Source organism: Dasypus novemcinctus, chromosome 16 (assembly GCF_030445035.2).
Source record: "Dasypus novemcinctus isolate mDasNov1 chromosome 16, mDasNov1.1.hap2, whole genome shotgun sequence".
NCBI lineage: Eukaryota > Metazoa > Chordata > Mammalia > Cingulata > Dasypodidae > Dasypus > Dasypus novemcinctus.
The window spans coordinates 34,711,834-34,735,787 of record NC_080688.1 but is presented as its reverse complement, the minus strand read 5'-3'; the positions used below and the strand labels follow the sequence as shown (position 1 = coordinate 34,735,787).

Below are 23,954 nucleotides of genomic sequence, written 5' to 3'. Positions count from 1 at the left end.
AGAGCAGATGTTTTTGATACAAGGTACCTAAGCTCCCCTTTGCTCAGGTCTCTTTGGCCTCCTTATCTACTCCAAATGCAATGAGTTCCTCACATCTACTCTTTCCTTCCCTTCCTCTCTCTCTCTCTCCCTGGAACCTCTGAAATGAACATAAACATAAGCACACAACAGCAACACCACAAGTGAACATCTCTTGGGAAAGGAGCTCCTTCATTTGTCTTCTCTGTTACTGAAGTTAAAGTTCATGCACAATGCATGATGCATCTCTGACAGAGCTGGAGCAGTTAATGTCTACTGCTAGGGTTTACACTACAGATGCCTGAAAAAGAAGGTCCTCGTGCTTTCTGTCTGTCTGGTTGTGGCAGCAAGATTGAATGGAGGAATACAGGAAATTCTAAAAACATGTGGAAGGGGAAACAATCTCTGAAACTTAGAAATAAACTTAAAAACAGCAAAAAACAAAACAAAACAAAACTCATGCATATACCAAGCCCTCAGGTGATTTTAGTAAAAGCAAAACAGTAAAATTGCTTAAAATTTTTTTTGAGTATATTGTACTTCAACTTCAAAAAATAAAATAACAGACAAAAGGCGGCTTAACAAATATAGAAGCATTACTTTAAAAAATTCTGTCCAGGCATGTTTATCTTATTTAATTTTAAAACAAACTCAGTTGTTTCTCCAGTGTTCAGAATGATACAGATTGTTTACCTGTCATGACCAAGGTCTCCTTGTTAATGAAGAAAATGAAGAAAAAAGATGCTTAATCATATTTATATCTCATAAAATGAAACCCTATGTTCTTGTCTTTTTGACCTTTAACATTGATGCAATATCTTCTTTGTCTTTGCTGCAAAATATTACAATATTACTGTTAACAAGTTACATTAGTTGTATTTTTCCCATGTATCACCATGTTCTTAATACTGTAGAGAAAGTCTTTTGTATTTATATCATTAATCATAATCCTCATCTACCAAAAATATCACTATGTTATACAATCCCTAGATTATCCTCCAGCTTTCTTTCAATGAATTTTGACCTCCCTAGACTACCCCTCAGTCACATTTATAAATCAACTTTATCCATTACCACATATTTACAATCAACCTTATTAAGGATTCTACATACTTTCAGTATCAGCTCGCCTTTATTAACCCACATTCTGTCTCCTACTAATCTATACTCTATAGTTTAACATAAAGTTACTCTTCGTATTTAGTTCATAACAGAAATATGCAATATTTATCTTTTGTGTCTAGCTTATTTAATTCACTATAATATCCTCAAGGTTCATCCACGTTGTCATATGCTTCCCAAGTTCATTTCTTCTTACAGCTGAATGGTATTCCATTGTGTGTGTACATATATATATATTCCACATTTTGCTTATTCATTCACCCATTGACAGGCACTTAGGTTGTTTCCAAGTTTTAGCAATTGTGATTAATGACACTATAAACATTGATGTGCAAATATCTGTTCATGTTCTTGCTTTCAGTTCTTATGAATATTTTTTTAGTAGTGGGATTGTCAGATCATATGGCAGTTCTGTATTTAGCTTCCTGAGGAACCACGAAACTATCTTCCACAGAGGCTGCATCATTTTATACTCTCACCAAAAGTGAAGGAGTGTTCCTATTTCTCATCGTCTCCAACACTTGTACTTTTCTGTTTTTTATATAATGGCCATTCTTTAAGACGTGAAATGATACCTCATTGTAGTTTTGACCTGCATTTCTCTAATAGCAAGGGATGTTAAGCAGACTTTCATATGCTTTTAGGCCATTAGTATTTCCTCTTTGAAAAATGTTTATACAAGTCATTTGCCCATTTTTTAAATTTAGTAGTTCTTTGATTCATTTTGAGATTTTTATGGTATAAGATGTGAGTTAGGGGTCCTCTTTCTTTCTTTTAGCTGTGGATATCCAGTTCTTCCAGCACCATTTGTTGAATAGACTGTACTGACCCAGCTGAATGGGTTTGGCAACATTGTCAAAGATTATTTGACCATAGATGTAAGGCCCTATTTCTGAGTTCTCAATGTGACCCCTTAGTCAATCTGTCTTTATGCCAGTTTCATGTGTTTTGTTTTGTTTTGTTTACCACTATTGCTAAATAATATGGTTTAAAGTCAGTGTGTGAGGGTCCTCCAACTTCGTTCCTCTTTTTAAAGATTTTTGGCTATTGGGGGGCCCTTACCCTTCCAAACAAATTTGCTAATTAGCTTTTCCAATTCTACAAAGAAGGCTACTGGAATTTGTATCAGGGTCACATTAAATCTTTAGATTGGGTGGAAGTGATATCTTTTTTTTTTTGGTATTTATTTTATTTCCCCTCCCCCCTTGTGGCTTGCTTGCTCTCTGCTCTCTGTGTGAATGATACTTAGTCTTCAATGCAAGAACATGGAATGTCTTTCCATTCATTTAGGCCTTCTTTGGTTTCTTTTAGCAATGTTTTATAGTTTTTTGAATGCAGGTTTTTTATATCCCTGGTTAAGTTTCTTCCTAAATATTTGATTCTTTTAGTCACTGTTGTAAATGAAATTTTTTTCTGACTTCTTCCTCAGTATGCTCATTAGTAGTATATAGAAATGCTATTGATTTTTGTGTATTAATCTTATATCCCACCGTTTGCTGAAGTAATCTATTAGTTCTTTTTGTTTTATTGTGGTTTTTCAGGAATTTCTAGGTATAGGATCATATCTTCAGCAGATAGTGAAAGTTTTACTTCCTTTCCTATTTGGGTGCTTTTTATTTCTTTTTCTTGCCTACTTGCTCTAGCTAGAACTTCTAGCACAATATTGAATGGCAGTGGAGACTGTAGGCATTTTTTCTTCTTTCTGATCTCAGTGGAAAAGCAGTTGTTCACCATTGAATACAACATTAGAGCTAGATTTTTAATATATACACTTAACCATGTTGAGCATGTTTCTTTCCATTCCTATTTTTCAAAGTGTTTTTATCAAAAAAAGATGCTGTATTTTGTTAGGTGCCTTTTCTGCATCAATTTGATAATCATGTGATTTCTCTTCTTCAACTTACTAATGTGATTTTTTTAGAGTTGAACCACACTTGTATACATTGTATAAAACCCACTTGATCGTGGTATATAATTGTTTTAATGAATTGGATTCAGTTCTCAAAATTTTGTTGAGGATATTTGCATCCATATTCATTTGAGAGATTGTTCTGTAATTTTCTTTTTTTGTAATATCTTTATTCAGATTTGGTATTAGGGTGATGTTGGCTTCATAGAATGAGTTTGGTATTGTTCCTTCCTGTTCAATTTTTTGAAAGTGTTTGAGCAAGACTAATATTTGATCTTCTTTAAACAATTGGTATAATTCAACTGTGGAGCCATCTGGTACTGGACTTTTCATTTTGGGGAGATTTTTGATTACTGAAATAATTTTTGAATCTTAAACTTGTATGCTTTCTAGTATGCCATAAGAGATTGGATAATTTTTTGCTCTTGTGAAAAGCTTTGCATGAGCATCTATTTATATCATTTTCTTATCATGTGTTTTCTCTTTTGTAATCTTATTTATTAGCTCCTAGCTGAAGCCTTGATCTTGTTTCCCATTCTAAGCAATTGAGTTGCAATTAAATTAGTTCTCCCGCCCTTTTATTTTGCAGTAAATGGGTTAAAGATTAATTTGGCAGAAACTAGGTACCACAGATGACTCCATATTCTAAGCTATTTAGGGGTGGAAGAGTGTGGCAGGGAGATGTACAATAAGAGTATAAAGATTTCTACTGTTCTTTACTTTACCTTCCTGTCATATTGAGCTAACCCAAATTGGCAGGTGCCAAAATTGCTAGTGTGGTGAGGGATAATTAAGCCACAACAGCACTGTGTCTGTGTTTACATTTGTACAGACATTATCACTAATCCTTTCTAAGAACTTCCTAGCTGGCACAGAGCTAAGTCCCTCTTCTCACTGGTATCTCTCGAGCTACTATGCTTCATGCTCTTCCTTATGACTCTTCTGGTCTCAGTAAGACCTCTGAGTGGATAACTTCCACAGGTTCACATCTAAAGGAGTTAGCTGTGTTAGATTTGGCAGGTTTCTTGTGAGGGAGAGTGTGTTTTGTTATTTTTCCACCAGTTTGGATATTGGAGCTTTCAAAAGAGGAGCTTGGAAAGGAGCTCTTTTTGGCTAAGAGCCATCAGTAAGAAACATATCATGAGCTGAATGGCCATTAGCCAAGAATATTCTTCCCTTACCTCAAAAGGCTTGCAGGTCTAGCTTGGCAGTGTGTCCACCTCAGACTAGAGTTCATATGAATGTTTCAACTTTAGGCAGCCTGAAGGAGGCTCTAAAGGGGTCCACAAATTTCCCTTGGCAGAGTTGGTCCCTAAATGATCCTAAAGGATCTTTCTCCTAATTCTTGGAATAGTTCATTTTATGCCCTAAGAACAGAGCACATATTAGTCATCATCTTTGTTAAATAGCTTAAATCCAGTGTCCTTTCCTTTTAGAATTGGAAATCTCACACGTATCAGCAAGCTGGCTCCTATGAGTGTTCTGAGGATTAGCTAGATAATATGACTTCTCTTGGTGTTAGAGGTGCTGCTTTATTACAAATATTAATATTACCAGGCATATCAAGTACACAGTGAGACTAAACACCATGCTGTACAAATCCCCCACAAAAATACTGCAAGCCTCTAAATTAGATCAGAGGTGCTTTGATGTAGAAAATATAATAGAATACAAAGCTTAGTTTAAAATTGAAGAAAAGTATTGTTGATTACATTTCATATGAAGCCACAGAGAAGCCGGAACAATAAAAGCAACAAAAAAGTTAGTTTTGATCAGAAACATTTTAGTTTCCATGCATGTCACATTTGGTAAAAAAATAAATACTACTCATTATATTAAAATATGAAATTCAAACACCATAAATATATTTTAATTGGCATATTTTATTATTCCAGTATTTTTTAAAGATTTATTTATTTATTTATTTATTTATTTATTTATTTATTTATTTCTCTCTCCTTCCCCCGCCCCCACCCCAGTTTTCTGTTCTCTGTGTCTATTTGCTGCGTCTTCTTTGTCCACTTCTGTTGATGTCAGCAGCATGGGAATTTTTTGTTGCGTCATCTTGTTGTGTCAACTCTCCATGTGTGCGGCACCATTCCTGGGCAGGCTGCACTTTCTTTCGTGCTGGGAGGCTCTCCTCACGGGGCGCACTCCTTGCTTGTGGGGCTCCCCTAAGTGGGGGACACCCCCGCGTGGCACGGCACTCCTTGCGCGCATCAGCACTGTGCATGCGCCAGCTCCCCACGGGTCAAGGAGGCCCGGGGTTTGAACCGTGGACCTCCCATGTGGTAGATGGATGCCCTATCCACTGGGCCAAGTCCGCAGCCCATTATTCCCGTTTTTATGTACATTTTTAGACTTATCCCATATCTATATTGAAAACACTCCAAAAGTTCACTATTTCTTAGCAAATTACCAAATGTGTTATTCAAATAATCAATAAGGAAGAGTTAGAATCAAACTTATCTTCTGTGGAATACAGTTAGAGTCACATAAATAATATCATTGCCCTGGAATAGATCTTTGTCCTGGAATAGAGTTAGAGTCACATACATAATAATAAAATAAGTCTAGTTTTGTTCAGCATGACACCTTATTCTTTAGACTGAAGTATGAAGTTAAAATATGGATTTATAATTACATTGTTAATATGCCAATGATGGTTATGAATGTGTATTTATAATTCAGCAAATATGTATGTTCAGAGCAATATACTTCTTAATATAGTGGATCTCTCTTGTTATATTTTTATTTATTTATTTTTAAGGAGGTACCAGGGATTAAACCCAGTGCCTTGTACATGGGAAGCAGATGCTCAATCATTGAGTTACACTCATTTCCCTCACTTATTATATATATTATGAGTTATGACAACTGCCCCTTACCTTAAATAGTTTTTACCCAAAACTCTATGTAAATAATTTTCCTGTGGCAGAGTTAGAGATAACTGCAAACTCTTTGCTACTCTTCTCATTGAGAGGTGAGAATTTGTTTCTTCCTTTTGAATTGACTGCTTAGGCAATGAATACGGTATGGCAAAAATGATGCTGCACCAGGGCCAGCTTTAAAGAATCAGAGGACTTCAAATACTTGCTCTTGGAGCCCTGAGTCACCATATCAGGAGACGAGCTACTCTGAGGCCAACATGCTGTGTGGAAACCCAAGTAGAGAGGAACAAAAGCCAACCTTCCAGCTGAGAGCCCAGCTGAGGGCAGGTACCAGCTTGGCCGCCCTGTGATTAAATTATTTTACAAGCCGATTTTCCATCCCCCATGGACTCTCCCCAGCTGATGCTGCATAGAGCAACCAGCTTCCTCGAGCTATGCCCAGATTTCAGAATCATGAGCAGAATAAATGATTAATATTGCTCTGCTGTGGTGTGTTACATGTCAGTAGATAATGAAACAATTGCCAACTCTTTAAGTCCCCCTCTTGAGTTCTGTTTCTTTGATAAAGAATTGCCAAAGTATTTCAGCACACTCTGAGCTTCTCTTTCACTGTGTTCTTAGACGTTTTATCTATACCCCTCTTTTTCTTATTTAATAAAAAAATGACATAACATTTAAAAATTTCCTTTGGATCAGATATTTGAGAAGGTATATATATATATATATATAATAAGTAATATAATATTTATCTGTATCTCTACTTTCACAGCTCTGATAGCACCTGGCATATGATGTGCATGTGTGACATGTTCAAATAATTCTGAAATGACTAAATTGCACATGTCATTTGTTTTGCTCTTTCTATTAGATCTAGCAAATCACTCTCAATCCCTTCCTTTATCCTACATTACATTTACATTTTTTTACATCACATCATTTTAAAAACACAAATACAAATAGGCTACCAACCCTTCCTTAAAACCCATGAATGGCTCCCCATTGGTTTCTGGCCACATGGAGCCCCTTTACATTACTCCTTGAGACCCAGCCTGGTTTGGTGCTTGCCTACACTTTCAGCTTCATCATGAACTACGTTCCATAACTGTGTTCCAGCAGAGGAGCTTGTTTCACCTCCTCAAACTGGCCATCCTTCCTTCTACTGCAGGACCTCTGTGTGTGCTGTTCTGTCAGCTGAAATGCTCTTCTCCATGCTCTGAGCACCTGCTTTTTCATCTACACTTGCCCTGGACCTACTTGTGCTTTACAGCACAACCTAAGGCTCTGTGAAGACTGACTCCCTTTGGGGAAAAAATCTCTTCTTACTGTGTCTTACCAATGAATTTTAGCTATACATCTTATATACTGTATTAGTCAGTATATGTAATGTACTGACATGTAACACACCACAGCAGAGCAATATTAAGTCAGGGTTCTCTGGAGAAATAGAAATGGCAGGACATATTTATCTGAATTCTGTAGGGCAGGACGCAAGCTGGGAACTCTGAAGAAAGTGAAATTGTATTGCCAAGAAGAAACTGACTGAAGAAGAGGCAATAGTTCTTTCTGACTTCTGAATTTCCTAGTTTCTGTGTGTGGCAGTTTGGCATTGTTTATGAATTCCAAAAATAGCACTGAATTGTGTTTGCAAACTGGTCTGTTCCTCTGGGCATATTAGATTGTATTAGATTCAGAGGTTTCACTTTTACTATTAAATCAAGATTAGGGCCTTTATTAATATTTGACAACATCACTAGGGTGTGCAGAGTTGAGTCCCCACCCCCTTGGTGGGGATAAACAGACTCACACAGAAGTAGACACACAGAGAAGCAGATACATGAGGAAAGAGAGAAGGCTCCATTAGACATTGCAGAGGTCCTGGGAAGAGAGACAAGCCTGATAGTCTACACCTGATCTTGTGAAGAGAGCAGAGCAGCTGAGCCCAGAAAGAAACAAGCCCCAGGAGAGAGATGAGCCTTATGCCAGCCTACAACTGAGTTTGGAAGAAGCTGGGAACCTGGAGCCTTAAAAGGAAGAAGGAAGGCTGAACCCTCTCAGACATCACCTGGCATCTTACTTCAACATGTGGCAAATAACTTTGGGTGAGGAAATACCACCTATGGTATCTTGAGTTGGATTCTTTAGGGCCTTGTGACTGTAGGCATCTACTCCAAATAAATTCTCTTTAAAAAAGCCAACAGAGTTCTAGTACTTTGCCTTAGCACCCCTTTGACTGACTGATGTAGTGCATTAGGACCATTCATCTGATTGGATGTGGAGATCCCTCACATTGCTGAAGGCAGTCTCTTTTGTTGATGGTAGATGCAATAAGCCATTGATGCAATCAACTGACTATGGATGTAAATCCACTATGAAATACCGGCCTGAATAACTCTTACTGGCCTGAACAATGAGGCCAAACAACTAGAAACTATATCCTAGTCAAATTGATGTATGAAATTAAACATCACATATACCATTCATGACAATAAGTTTTCCTGAAATTACATTAGAATTATAGCAAGTTGTAACAAAAGGGTGCTATTAATGAGGCCCAGTGGACTTCTAGCAAGAAGAAAGTTTGCCCACTAGGATTGTGGCCTACATAAGATAATTTAAAAACTAACAGAATCAAATTGTAATTTTCAAAAAAGTAAAGTTATGTTAGCATCATTAGAAGATATTTTGGTCAGAGACTAATCTCTAAAGCTCTCAGTAGAAATAAAGATTTTGCTTAATCAATTTCACCATGAAATACAAGTTTATGATTATAGGATCCATATATGGGTAAAATTTGCATAATTCACTTGCTTAATATTCTTAGCTCACTGCCTTTACATAGAAATTGGAAAAGTGAGTGACATAAAATCTTTCAGTTTTCCCATATAAGCAGCAGGTCAGGTTTACATATTTGTTAGAAATAGATAATTAGATAATCAGTTACCTTGGTCTATACCCTTCTCAACATGTCTCCCAAATTACTCTCTAACGTAGACTTAATTTTTTTCATGACCATATTTTCTTCCTCTTTCCTTTTTTAAATCATTCTCACTTTGTTTCTGAAGAATTATATTTACTTAATATGCTTGAATCTTTAAATTTCTAATTGTCATACCTGCACTTGGATCTTGTCCTTGCCCCTCCAGTTAGGTTCATATACTTTGCCTCCACTTATCTTTTATTTCTTCTTTCTCATTGATTAACTCTAACATCATCCCCACCTTTCCTATGTCTCATGATTATTCTGGGAAGGATCATCCTGTTCCGCCAGGCTTCATTTCCATCAGGTATCTGAGCTGGCTCTTGAAGCTGGCATTGTGATTACTGAGGTATCCCATGATAACAGGAATTTCCTCCTGTTTGTCTTTACACCATGTACCCTCATATGGTACAGAGATTAATGTTTAAAAGGGCTTTATAGAGTGGTCACGTTTGAGCAACATGTAGGCTTTCAGGAGGTAACTGTTAGGCACCTTGCAGTTCTAGGCCTAGGTGAAGTGTCAAGCACACAGACTCATAAGCATAGTCATCAGTATCAAGGGCCCATCATTGGACCATCCTTCTTCACTGGTCTTTGCCCTTGTACTTAGTGGATTGTTGCTGTTCCATTGGGGAGTACAACAGAATGCCCCAGAATGGGAACTCAGCACTCCCTCAGTTGTGTGAAACTCTACCCCCTATGTCAATGCCCAACAAACATATGAAAACATCTATATACCCTGTGTGCATGCCCTGGAGAATGCCCTCCTACTCATGCATTCCCAGTGTGGGACATGACTCCCAGGGATGAGCTTCCCAGGTGCCGAGGGATTACCACCAAGCACCAGCTGGTAATGCCACTAGGAAAAGACCTTGAATAAAAGACAAATAAGTTTATATGACAAAGAGACTTCAAAATGAGTCAAGAGATCATCAGAGGGGTTGTGCTTACACACATCTAAGCAGGATCTCAGAGACACCAAAGTAGATACAACCCCAGGTAGTGATGCTCTTGAGAGCTATGGAGACACCTAGGTCCTACAATCATGACATCTGGCTTTGAAATTCAGTGCCTTGTCAGTGGGCCCAACTTTGGAATTTGTGCTCTGGAGTGTGATGGAGTCAGACTCAGATGTGACCTCTCAATGCATGCCTCTTTTGTCACTTTTACGCAACCTGTGGTTGGTGCTGCAGTTGATGTATGCTCAGGAGACTTGAATCTCTGGACTGACTATGTGCCAGCTGTATCACAAGCATCAGCAGAGTTGCAACACCTACTTTCCAGTTCATTGGACTTACCCAGGTGAGCTAACAAGGAGGTGAGGATGGTAAACCACTTTAGGGAATCAAGAGAGTCTATAGCTGCAAGCAGGAGAATTCTATCCATTAGCATGTGGGATCTAAGCTCCCTCTCAATTTAGAGGTGGAGTGGACATAACTATCCCAGGGTCCTCAGGATGGAGGAATAAAATATGGATTAGGGTGGCAGACTTGGCCCAGTGGATTAGGGTGTCCATCTACCACATGGGAGGTCCCACGGTTCAAACCCTGGGCCTCCTTAACCCATGTGGAGCTGGCCCATGAGCAGTGCTGATGCACACAAGGAGTGCTGTGCCATGTAAGGGAGCCCCATGCGCAACGAGTGCACCCCGTAAGGAAAGCTGCCCAGCATGAAAGAAAGTTCAGCCTGCCCAGGAATGGTGCCACACACACGGAGAACTGACACAACAAGATGACGCAACAAAAAGAAACACAGGGGGGCAGGGCAAGATAGTGGCTGAGTGAGCATACCTGATAATATCTCCTGCAAAGAAGTGGCTGGGCAGCGTTGGAGGTTCTTTGGGACCAGGCTGTTTCAGAATTTTTGCAGGGCAGGAGGTGTCTGGACATCGATTTGGTGGGAAGGTAACAGAGAAAATGCGTCTATAAGATATAATTGAGACTCTATTACACGGAGGTCGGGGCTGTGCACTGGACGCTCCCTCCTGGGGTGGGCGGAGCTGCAGCACCGGTGCTGCAGTGGTGTTTTCTGGAGGCTCTGCAGTACTGGGGAATTCATAAGCCCTGAGTGGCCTATTGAGGGGTTAACAGACAGGAGGCCTTTGCAGACCAATTTGGGGAGACAAACGGGAGTTTTATTGTGAAGCGGGGGAATTTTTGATTGCGGACACAAATAATAGGGCTTCTGCCTAGAGCCCCATCCACCCCCAAGCCCGGCTGCCGATCTGCAGTGGACTTAAATTGATAGCAATAAAGAGACGCCACCAGGGTCTGGCAGGGTGGGAGACGTCTGGAAGCCAATTAGGGGAATATTTTGCGAAGCGTGGGAATTTCAGTTTTGGACTCTGTTATCAGTGTTTCCAGCTGGAGCCCCACCCCCGGGCCTGGCTATTGATCTGTGTCATTAAATCAGCTGCAGTGTAGAGGCGCCCCCAGGTGGCCGTTCCGGGGGCTTACAGGGTGGGAGGGGTCCTGAAGTCGAATTGGTGATACATCCACAGAATAGACCCCAGTGAGTGAGTGAATTGTGGGGTTCAGACACACAGGTTAGAGTTTGTGGATGTGACCTCACCCATAGGGCTGGCACCCAGCTGTGGGGATCCCTGAAGGCTGTGTTGCACTGTGGTGCTCGCAGGCAACCTGTTAACTGGACTTGAGGTTGCCAGGCCTGAGTCCCCTAAACCATGGTGGCCCACACCACAGAGACTCACACATCTTGAGTCTTCAATACCTCAGACTTTCCATCCCTGAATCCATCATGCCCTGAGGTCCATCTGAGGTCCTTGAATGTCCTAGCCCTCAATGTTTGCATTTTTTCTTTTTTGTTTTGTTTTGTTTTTATTTTTATTTTTTTTAATGTCCTGATTGCTAACATTGCATTATCCCCTAGTTTTTTCTCCCAGCATATCCCCCAAAGTCTTTTTTTTTCAGTTATTTAGGGTTTTTTTTGTTGTTGTTGCTGTTGTAGTTGAGGTATATTTGCTTTTTCTTCTCCCTACCTGTTCCCCGCCCTTTACCCACCTCCTTTTTCTTTCTTCCTTTCTTCTCTCTTTTTTATTTTTTCTCTCTCTCTTGTCCCTCATTTTCTTCTTATTTTATTTTATCTTAATTATACAATAGGTGCTGTAGGGAACACCTCATATTTGCTAGGTTTCCTCATCCTCCACTGCCTCATTTCTGTGTGAATTGATTTTGGCTACCTACACTATCCCCTTTCCCCTACATCTTGATATCCTCCATCATCTACTGTCTCTCCTATATTCCACCTCACTTTCTTTGATCCACAAAGTGTCTAACTCTTAACTTCTAATATCTCTGTTTTGTTTTCTGTCTGTTATCCACTCTTGAAATATTGCCTTTCTTTTCTCTTTCCCTCTCTCATGAAAATACTAGCTTTTTAATTCATACCATATTTCTCCCATATTCAGTCGACTACCTCATTATAGGTACTCTACCTACTGCTATAACTCGACACAACTTACATGAATCTAATATCCATCCTCCCAGATCTCATATTTTTGCTCTGTTAACGATTTATCACCAATATTACTTTACATTTTTTCCTTGCTTACACAATTGCCTTTCGCTGACCCTAATACTCTCCTTAAAAGTGAACTCAACCAGCAATAAGAAATTAGAATAAGAAGAACAAAGTGACAAAGAGAAGATATAACACATACGCAAAAATGAAAGCTAATTAATCCCCAAGACTAGACAAAGAAGATAAGGAACTGATTAAACCCGTCGAGATAAAATGATGACCAGACAGCAACAAAAATCTACAAACCAAACCAGTAATCAGGAAAACATGGCTGAATCCAATGAACAAACTAAAAATCAGGAAGGGGAGCAGAACTTCACACAAGTAATTAAAGATCTAAGAACATTTATCAATGACAAATTTAATGAAGTAAAGGAAGAGGTTAACAACATGAAGACAAAACTTGGAGGGGAAATTGCAGACACATGCCAAAAGATAACAGATATGATGGGAATGAACACCACAGTTCAAGAAATCAAAAATACACTTGCAGCAAATATCAGCAGACTAGAAGAGGCAGAGCAGAGAATTAGTGATGTGGAAGACAGTACATCGGAAATCAAACACACAGTAGAAGTGGTCGATAAAAAGATAGGAAAAATCCAGCTAGGACTTAGGGACCTGAATGATAATGCAAAAAGCTCAAACATATGTATTATAGGCATTCCAGAAGGAGAAGAGAAGGGAAAGGGGTCAGAAGGAGTGTTGCAGGAAATAATGGCTGAAAACTTCCCAAATCTACTGAAAGAGACAGAAGTACATATCCAAGAAGCACAGCACACCCCAATCATCATAATCCCCAACAGGCCCACCCCAAGACATATACTTGTCAAATTATCCCACGCTCAAGACAAAGAGAAAATCCTAACTTATTCATATCATATTTACTGAAACTGACATACAGACTCCAAGACAATAGCTTTCAAACAAGGTGACATCTGTGCTTACATTGTGGTCCACACTTTAGGCTATACAGTTTTCTAAATTTTTTAGTTATCCTATGTTTTACATTATGGTTTACATTATTACTCTGTCATCCCCTATATGTTTTTGGTGTAATATTACATGTTTTATATCCATCCCTGTGTACTCTAGTGAAACTCCTCTCTTACACCCAAATTTACCTTGGTTCCATCCATTCAACATCCATTCTCCCCTCCCCTTGGGGCCCACAACGACAGCCAATCTCCATTTCCCGGGGAGCCACGTCCAGAGATACTTGCAACAGTGTTCAGGGCCTGACTTGCTCAACAGCCCTAATGCCCTGGGTGCCACCCTTTCTCTGGAGAGATACAGTTCCCTCTTTTTCATGGCATTAGTCCTCCCCAGGATGTATGGATTAGAGTGGACTTACTGGTATTCTATTATAGAATTATTGTGACTCTAGCTATGGAAGAAATTATACCATTGATGTGGAAACAGTGGCTATGGGAGTTGGTGAAAGCCGGGAGAGGGAAAAGGAGTTGTGATATGGGGGCATTTTTGGGACTTGGAGTTGTCCTGAATGATATTGCAGGAACCAATGCAGGACATCATATATCCTGCCATAATCTACTGAATGGACTAGGAGAGAGTACAAATTACAATGTAAATAATAATCTGTGCTGTGTAGCAATGCTCCAAAATGTATTCATCAAATGCAGTGAATGTACCACCCTAACCAAAGATGTTGTTGATGTGGGAGAAGTGGGGGTGGGGTGGGGAATAGGGTATATGGGAAGCTTTTATATTTTTTAATGTAACATTTTGTGTGATCTATGTATCTTTTTTGAAAAAGATAATAAATAAAGTCTATTTCATAAAAAAAAAGCATATAGAAACAAAAAGGAAAGAAATAAAAGGGGACTTTATAAAGCTATCCCCTACATGGTCTTTCCCAAATCGACCTCCACCTGTGATGTGAAAATTTGAAATTTTTGTAATGGAAGCAACAGTTTTAAACACCCATATTGTAATTCTATAAAAAAAGAAGTCAAAAAGGAAGCAACTGTTTCCCATGTGGTAAGGGCTCTATGAGTATTCAGGTTGTTGTGAAAGATTTTTAACAAATAATGAAAGGGCTTCCTCCAAATGTTTCTACTAAACAAAGTATCTTACATTTGGTATATTTTCCCTCAACCCACCCTATTATTATTATTATCATTATTATTTTTATATCATTCATACACGAACATACATAAAAATAAGTCTATAGTAAAAGTTGTGAATTTACAAAGCAGACATGCATAACATCATGCAGAGGTCCCATACATCAACCCACCACCAACACCTTGCATTGTTGTGAGACACGTGTTACAAATTATGAAAGAATATCATCAAAATCCTGCTATTAACTATAGTCACTATCTTACATTTGGTGGATTTTTCTCCAAACTCACCCTAATATTTTTTAAAAATATATTTTTATTACAGAAGTTGTGAACTTACAAAACAATCATGCTCATTTTAGAATTTCCATACAACATCCCTTCATCAACACACCACATTATGGTGGAACATTAGTTACAGATTGTGAGATAATATAATCAGACTATTAACACTAACCATTGTTCATAGCATACATTTGGCATACTTTTTCCATATTCCCCCATTATCAACAAAGTACACCTTTTGTATAGATGCATGAGTATTATGATATTGCTGTTAACCACAGAAAATAGGTCACTCCAGTTGTGTTTTTCCCATGTTCTCCACATTCCCACCACCCTACAATAGCTATGTACATCTGCTCTAGCTCATAAAGGACACTCTACTACAATTTTCATTTGCCTCTGTGTTTACTATTATTCAGCCCTAGATTATTCTCCAGATTTCTTTCAATTGACATTTACATCCCCAGACTACCCTTTCCAGCCACATTCCTGCTCTCACTATAATGTGTTACCATCCACCCTATACATTTCCACACTTTTACAGCAAAGTTAATGGAAACTTCTAATAATTAAGCATCAATAGTCCTTCTCAGCCCACCTCTTATCTCCTTTAGGAATCCACAACCTACCACCAGGTCTTGAAAATGTTTTCCTACATTTTCCTCTAGGAGCTTTATGGTTCTTGCTTTTATATTTAGGTCTTTGACCCATTTTGAGTTAATTTTTGTATAAGGTGTGAGATAGGGATCCTCTTTTTTTCTTTTGGCAATGGATATCCAGTTCTCCCAGCACCATTTGTTGAATAGACTCTTCTGCCCAAGCTGGGTGGGTTTGACAGGCTTTTCAAAAATCACTTGACCATAGATGTGAAGGTCTATTTCTGAACCATCAATTCAGTTCCATTGGTCCATGTGTCTGTCTTTATGCAATACTGCTACTTTTAACACTGTAGCTAGGTAATATGATTTAAAGTCCAGAAGTGAGAGTCCTCTAACTTTGCTTTTCCTTTTTAAGATGTTTGTCTATTCAGGACCCCTTACCCTTCCAAAGAAGTGTGATAGTATGTTTTCCATTTGTTTAAAGATGCTGGTAGAATTTTTATTGGGTTTGCATTAAGTCTGTATATCAACTTGAGTAGAACTGATATCTTAAATATATTTAGTCCTCCACTCCTTGAGCATGGAATTATTTAGATCTTTTTTGATTTCTTTTAACAATGCATTGTAGTTTTCTGAGTACAAGTGCTTTATCTGTTGGTTAAATTTATTCCTAAATATTTGATTCTCTAGTTGCTCTTGTAAATGTAATTTTTCCCTGACTTCCTCCTCATATTGCAAATTAATAGTGTCTTTTAAAGGCTATTTCATTTGACATAAGTATAGTTACTCTGGCTTTTTTTTTTTTTTTTTTTTTGGTACTGCATGTGTGGAATATCTTTATCCAGCTTTTGAATTTCAATCTATTTGTAACCTTGGGTCTAAGGTGAGTTTCTTGAATGCCATGTAGAAATGGTTCATATTTTCTTATTCATTCTGCTAGTCTGTGTTTTTTGATTGGAAAGTTCAATCCATTAACAGTCAATGTTATTACTGTAAAGGCAGTTCTTCGTTCACCCATTTTGATCTTTGGGTTTTATCTGTCATATTTTATTTTCACCATTCTTGTGAGATTTTGAGTTACATTTACTGATGTAATCATATCTAGACTCACTTTGAAGCCTCTCTCTCTTGTCTTTTCTTTTCAGACTTTAGCACACCCTTTAGTACTTCCTGCAAGGTTGGTCTCTTTGTTATAAACATTAGTTTCTGTTTATCTGTGACTATTCTAAACTTGCCCTCATTTTGAAAGGCAATCTTGCTGGATATAAGACTCTTCGCTAGAAGTCTTTCTCTTGCAGCATCTTAAATATATCATACCACTGTCTTCTTGTCTCCATGGTTTCTGATGAGAAATTGGCACTTAATGTTATTGGGTATCCCTTTTATGTAATGCATTGCTTTGCTTTTGCTGCTTTCAGAATTCTCTTTGTCTTTGGCATTTGACATTCTGATTAGTATGTGTCTTGGAGTTGGTCTATTCAGAATTATTTAGATGGGAATATGTTGCGCTTCTTGGACATGGATATCTATGTCCATAAAATAGGGTTGAGAAATTTTCTACCATTATTTCCTCAAATATTCTTTCTGTCCCTTTTCCTTTTTCTTCTTCTGGGACACACATGAAATGTATATTTTCACATCTCTATGGTCACTTAGTTCCTTGAAACTGTGTTCAATTTTTTTCCATTCCTTTCTTCATCTGTTCTTTTGTGTATTCACTTACAGAGGCCATGTCTTCAAGTTCACAAATCCTTTATTTTTTCTCCTCGAATCTGCTGTTATATGACTGCAGTGTATTTTTAATTTCATTTATTGAACCTTTCCTTCCCATAAGATCTGCTATTTTTCTATGTATGTATATTTTCTGTGTCTTTTTCCCCCTAATATCTTCCTAATATCCTTAATCTTTTCAGTCATTTCATTGAATTTATTAAGGAGATTTGTTCTAACATCTATTGGTAGTTGTCTCAACTACTTTATGTCATTTGGAGGCTTATCTTGTTCCTTTAACTGGGCCATTTCTTCCTGTTTCTTTGTATGGATTGTAGTTTTTTGTTGTTGTCTTGGCATCTGGCTTACTAGAGTATTTATTCTGGGTGCAGCTTTTCTTTTTAGTTTAGGGCTTTTCTGCCCCTTCTCCCTCGCTGGTTGTGCAGTAGGAACTAAGGATGTAGTTGGTGCTATAAGCTGTGGAGACTCAATCTGCCTGCATTGCCCCAGGGACTGATGAGGCCTCTCCCACTTTTCTCCTTTGGCAGGGGTATTCACAGAGCCACAACCATGTGGAATAATCCACTTCATGCAGACCTAGACTGTAGTTGTCTGGGGAGACTGATGAAGGTGTCACTTTCCTCCCCTGCCTGGGACAGGGGTGGAGCTGCAAGTGTGGGCAGCAGTCTATGCTGTGTTGTTCCACAATGACCACAGTTGCCCAAGTAAACATCCAACTACTCAGTCTGTGCCAGCTAATTGTACCTGCAGTTACCTGGAAAGGCTGGTGCAGGTTCTGCCAGTTTCCTCCCTGCCAGCCCAATCTGGGTGGAAAGAAGCTGATCCTTACAGTAATTGTGATTTTCAATAACCTCCACTTCCCCTCATGCTGGGGGCAGAGTCAAAATAGTGGCTACTGGTGTCTTTCCAACTTGGACAGGTTCAAACTTTAACTGTTCTTAGGATTACACCTTAGCCAGCCAAATTTACTAATCAATAGCTAAAGTTGGTGCCCCACAATCTCTTCCTTCCCCAGTTTTGGAAAATGGAGCTTCCAATTCCAGCCATAGAATAACTCCCAAGGCAGCTTTGTGCTGCCAGTAGAGGATGGGTACTGGCTTCTGCAGCATAGAATCTTCTCTGCAGGTGGGCAGTCTCCTTCTTCCATTCTTTCAAGGATGTTGTCGGGTTCTCTTATGGTCTTCTGAAGCCCTCCACACAGGTGCTTTAGATAGCTCTGGATGATTACTAACTGCCCTGTAGCATGAGCTGACTCTAGGAGTTCCTTATTCTGTTGCCATCTTGCTGGTTATCAATGAAAATCATTTTTAATAGATTGAATGAAAATATTATAAAGCAAATATTATAGAATGGCTATGGATGAACTTAAAAGGAAATTTATAATCTTAAAAAGAAAAAAGACTGAGAATCAATCACCCAAATGGCCATTTCAAGAAGCTAAAAGGGATCTCAAAACTAACCAAAAAGAAGTAGAAGAAATAATAAAAATAGATATTTAATAGAAATGGAAGATCTAGAATAAAAGATTAATACATGCACAATTGTTTCTTTGTAAAGGTTAATGGATTTGGTATCCAATAAAATCTGACCAAGAAAAAATAAGAAAAATCACAAGGAAGCAATTTCAGGGTTGAAAAAGGATGTAATTATGTTTATTACAGATATTAAAATGATAATACAATATTGTTAACTTCAGGCCAATAAATTTTTCAATTTGGCTTGACTTTCTAGAAAACAAAGCAAATGACTAGAGTTAGTACTGTAATTATAATTATACATTTATCTACTCAAGTAATTGAATCTGAAATTAAAATCATTCCCACAAAGACAGCTGCAGGTACAATTGACTTTGCTGGTGACTTCCTGCCAAAATTTTAAGAAGAAATGGTGCCAATCATATGAAAACCCTTAGAGAATGGAAAATGAGGGAACAATTTTTGACTTTTTACGATCTATGTCATTCATTGTAATTCATTGGAGTTCAACTCATTAAGTGATAAAGGAGAAATATATTTTGACCATTTCAATTGTTATAGAAAAAAATTATTAAAATTCAGCTTCATTCATTATTATCTAGTAAGAATGAGATTAGAATACTTCTTTAATTTGGTAACAAATTAAACTTTTTTTAATGACAGAAACTTAGAACAAACATCAAGTTTATGAAGAAATGTTGAAAGCTTTACCTTTATCTTTCTGATAAAGTCATTAGTATCACTTATATTCTCTATTGTTGCAGAGATCTAGACAGCTTATTAAGAATGGGATAAATATAAAAGGTCTCAGGATTGGTAGTATTTTCTAATGACATGATTTTAAATGTAAAAAATCCAAAAGAATATAGAAGCTACTTGAGTGTAGCAAAATCACTATATATAAAAAAACATATAAATGAGCTGTTTTCCTATTGAATAGCAACAAATATAAAGAAAATGAAATTTAGAAATGATACCAGTTACAAAAACATAAAACAATAGCATAGAACATATCAAGTACCTAGGTTTTAAGTTAAAAGCATGAAACATCCCTATGCAAGAAACTAAAAAAACATTTTTGAGGGAAATTAATTAAGACCTAATTAAATGAATGACTACCATGTTTCAGAACTGGAAGATGCAATATTGCAAAGTTGTCCATTGTCTTTTATCTGGTCTATAGATTAAATGGAATCACAAATAAAATTCCAGCAAAACATTTTGGTGAAAAATGTCAAGCTATTTATGGAAAATACAAAGAGACAAGTATAGATCACCTTGAAGAAGAACAACAAAATTGGACTTAAGCTATTACACTATTGAAAATCAATATGTAGTATATAGCTACAACAATTTAGGTAGTGTGCTATTGATCCAAATACAAAAGAATAGACTATTGGGACAGAATAGAAAGCCAAAAAACAGATTCACACATAAATGGACTCTAAATTAATGATAAAATTAGCTTTGTAGAGCAGTAGTAAAGGAGAAGACCAATTGGATATCCATAAGGAAAAATATAGAGTCGTGACACTTCATTAGATACCAACAAAAAAGAGAGAAAAGTTAATTATAGATTTAAATATGAAAAGCAAAATAATTATTCTAAAATATACCATAGGTGCATATTTTCATGACCTTGTGATAAGCATAGATTTATTTAGTAAGCTAAGATGGCTAAACAAACAAAACAAAAACGCATCATAAAGGAGAAGATTAATAAATAGGAATGTAATAAAATTAGGAATTTCTTAATTAATAAAACAAAAGCACCATTATGAGAGTGAGAAAGACACTGCAGAGAAGTTATTTTCAATATATATAGACTCAATAAATATATAAATAATACTTTTTAAAAATTCTCTCAAATCAGTAAGAAAAAGATACAATCAAATAGAAAAATGTGAAGAAGATTTGATCAGTTGTTTAAAAAAGAGGATCTCCATTTGGCCAATAATATATGAAAGTGTGCTCAACCTCATTAGTCATCAAACATTGCATTCAAGCCACAGTTAGATGACACTATCAACCCATGTAGTTAAAATTAAGAAGTCTGATGACACCAACTGTGGGCAAGAATGTAAAACTGGAATACTCACACTCTCTTGGTAGGAATCAGAATTGATGCAATTTCCTTGGAAATCTTTAGGCAGTAAGTACTAAAGCTACATATTCACATAACTTACGAGCCAACAGTCCTACTCTTAGGGATATACCCCCCCCCCAATAAGTGTACGGATAAAACGATATGTGTATGAGTTTATAACTCTCTAAAATCTCATTATTTTTGAGTCAAATCTGAAACCAAACTACCACAAAGAATAGAAAATGATAGTACATTTATGCAATGGGATATTCCTACAGCAATGAAAATTAACTAACTGCTGTTATATGGAATATTGAAAACATACATTTGAGTGTAAAGAACAAGTAGAAAAGAAATACTTGGGACAGTTGTTATCTTTGGGATAAGTAGTTATTAGTGGGAGTGTGAGGTGGGTTTCTAGGCTGTGGTAATGTTCTATTTCATTATCTGATCTGGTATGGTAGATTCTCAGGTGTATTCAGTTTATGAAAACTCATTGATTATAGATATTTTTATTTGTGTACTTTTTTGCACTAATAGGTTTTTTTGTCTTTATTTTTTAAATATTACATTAAAAAATATGAGGTCCCCATATACCCCCCACCCCCCTCACCTCACTCCTCCCTCCATAACAACAACCTCCTCCATCATCATGAGACATTCATTGCATTTGGTGAATACATCTCTGAGCACCACTGCACTTCATGGTCAATGGTCCACATCATAACCCACACTCCCACAGTCCACCCAGTGGGCCATGGGAGAACATACAATGTCTGGTAACTGTCCCCGCAGCACCATCCAGGACAACTCCAACACCCGAAAATGCCCCCACGTCACATCTCTTCCTTCCACTCCCTAACCCCAGCAGCCACCATGGCCACTTTCTCCACACCAATGCCACATTTTCTTTGATTACTAATCATAATAGTTCATTAATAGAATATCAGTAAGACCACTCTAATCCATACTCTATTCCTCCCTCCTGTGGACCTTGGAATGATTGTGTCCACTCTACATCTATATCAAGAGAGGGCTTAGATTCCACATGGATGCTGGATGCAATTCTCCTGCTTTCAGTTGTAGGCACTCTTGGCTCCCTGGTGTGGTGGTTGACCTTCTTCACCTCCATGTTAGCTGAGTGGGGTAAGTCCAATAAACTAGAGTGTAGGAGCAGAAGTCTGTTGAGACTCAGGGCCTGGCTATCATATGGTCAGTCCAGAGATTCAGGTCCCCTGAGTATATATTAAATCCCAGCACCAACTACAGTTCCCGTAAAAGTAGCAGGAGAGGCTTGTGTACAAATATCACATCTGAGTCCAGCTCCATCACATAGAAACACAAACTCCAAAGTAGGGCCAACTGACATGGCACTGAACTCCATCTGCCATGATGATAGAAAGCCAGGAAGTTATTAGAGGGGTTGCCCTTATGCACACCTCAGCAGAGTCCCAGAGACAGATAAAGTAGACACTAACAGGTTTTTGAAATGGTAATGAAAAAGAAAAGATGCCTTTCCTTCTTTAATATTATCCAAAATATCTTTAATTTCCTTTTAGAATTATTTTATTGTCCCCCTTCTTATTTCTGATTTTATTTATCGCATTGTCTCTCGTTCTTTCTTTGCCAATTTGGCTAAGAGTTTGTTGATTTTGTTTATCTTCTCTCTATTGTTTTTTTGTTCTCTGTTTCATTTATTTCTGTTCTAATCTTTTTTATTTCTTTCCTTTGGCCTTGTTTGGGATTAGTTTGTTGTTGTTTTTCCTAGTTCTTCCAGGTGTGAAGTTAGGTCTTCGAGCCATAAATTTTCCTCTCAGCTCTGCCTCTGCTGCATTCCATTGATTTTGATATGTTATGTTCTTATTTTCATTTGTCTTAAGGTTTTGACCAGTTTCTCCTGCAATTTCTTCTTTAATCCATTGATTATTTAGGAATGTGTTGTTTAATATCCATCTATTTGTGAATTTTCCCCCTTTCCACCTGTTATTGATTTCTAGCATCATTCTAGTATGTTCAGAGAAACTGCTTTTTATAATTTTAATCTTTTTAAATTTCTAGAGACCAGTTGTGTGACCCAACATATGACTATCCAGGAAAAAGACTCATGGACATGAGAGAAGAATTTATATCTTCCTGTTTGAAGTTGTAATATTCTATAAATATTAGGTCTAATTCATTTATCATCTTATTCAAACTCACTATTTTGTTACTGATCATCTATCCAGATATTCTATCCAATACTGAGAGTGGTGTGTTGAAGTCTCCAGCTATTATAGTAGAGATGTCTAGTTCTCCCTTCAGTTTTGGCAGTATTTTGTGGCACCCAGGTTAGGTGCATAAATATTTATTATTGTTAATTCTTCTTGATGAACTGCCATTTTCATTAATTTATAATGAACTTCTTCATTTCTTATAACAGTTTGGCATTTAAAATATATTTTAAATATTAGTATCATTATTCCAGCTCTGTTTTGATTACTATTTGCATGGAATATCTTCTGCCAACTTTCATTTTTAGCCTGTTTATGTCCTTATATGTAAGGTGAATCTCTTGTAGACAGCATATAGATGGCACATATTTTTTTACCCATTCTGTCATTCTGTGTCATTTGATTGGGGAGTTCAATCCATTACTGTTCAGTGTTATTACTATAAAGCAGGAATTCTTAACAAGGGGTCCATGAGCTTGAATTGAAATAGAAAAAATATTATTCTTGTGGGGACATGTTCGTGTGGGTGTGATATGTTTATTAAATAATACATAGTATACTGTGGACTTAGTAAAGGGTCTGTGGTTTTCACCTGACTGGCAAAGAGATCTGTGGAACAAAATAGGTTAAGAACCCTTGCTAAGGGGGCATAGGAGTAAATGCACCCACATCATCTCTCCTACAACAACAACAAAAAAAAAAACAGCCAAGCAGGGACAAAATCTTGCCTGAGTGAGCTGTTTTGGGAACCTGCAAAGCAGGAGCTTCAGGACATCGATCTGGAGAGAGTGCCACAATTGCTCAATTTAAAACTGTGAGTTTCTGGTAATTGAGGCTGGAGCTCTGAGATGTATAAACCCATCCCTCAGGACAGGAAACCTTGGCATTCTCTGAGCCTAGCTAGGTCACACAGCTGGAGGAGACAAACTCTGACAGTGGGAGGATTCTGGTGAAGGGAGGGTGGAAAGTGCAAGTTCAATTGTCTGGAACCCCCTTTTTGAGCTTTGCGGGGCATACCAGCTGG

General features: G+C 37.6%; 1 non-coding gene across 1 annotated transcript; it reads left to right on the top strand.

Annotated features, from left to right (window-relative positions):
* Positions 1–258: 258 nt before the first annotated feature.
* On the top strand, positions 259–390 carry LOC111764288 (small nucleolar RNA SNORA31). The gene has a single exon (XR_002796938.2). It is a non-coding gene; the product is annotated as a small nucleolar RNA SNORA31 (small nucleolar RNA).
* Positions 391–23,954: the final 23,564 nt, after the last annotated feature.